A 543-nucleotide genomic window follows, 5' to 3' on the forward strand; every position below is an offset into this window, starting at 1 on the left:
AATGCTCAAACTACCACACAATTGCACTCATCTCACACGCTAGTAAAGTAATGCTCAAAATTCTCCAAGCCAGGCTTCAGCAATACATGAACTGTGAACTACCTGATGTTCAAGCTGGTTTTAGAAAAGGCAGAGGAACCAGAGGTCAATTTGCCAACATCCGCTGGATCATGGAAAAAGCAAGAGAGTTCCAGAAAAGCATCTATTTCTGCTTTATTGACTACGCCAAAGCCTTTGATTGTGTGGATCACAATAAACTGTGGAAAATTCTTCAAGAGATGGGAGTACCAGACCACCTGATCTGCCTCTTGAGAAATCTGTATGCAGGTCAGGAAGCAACAGTTCGAACTGGACATGGAACAACAGACTGGTTCCAAATAGGAAAAGGAGTGCATCAAGGCTGTATATTGTCACCCTGTTTATTTAACTTATATGCAGAGTACATCATGAGAAACGCTGGACTGGAAAAAACACAAGCTGAAATCAAGACTGCCGGGAGAAATATCAATAACCTCAGATATGCAGCTGACACCACCCTTATGG

General features: G+C 42.4%; 1 pseudogene; it reads right to left on the bottom strand.

Moving 5' to 3' along the window:
* The window catches only part of LOC104993815, a 181,208-nt pseudogene that overhangs the window by 177,040 nt on the left and 3,625 nt on the right, over positions 1 to 543 (bottom strand).

This window comes from Bison bison, unplaced genomic scaffold (assembly GCF_000754665.1).
Source record: "Bison bison bison isolate TAMUID 2011002044 unplaced genomic scaffold, Bison_UMD1.0 scf7180017864246, whole genome shotgun sequence".
Taxonomy (NCBI): Eukaryota; Metazoa; Chordata; class Mammalia; order Artiodactyla; family Bovidae; genus Bison; species Bison bison.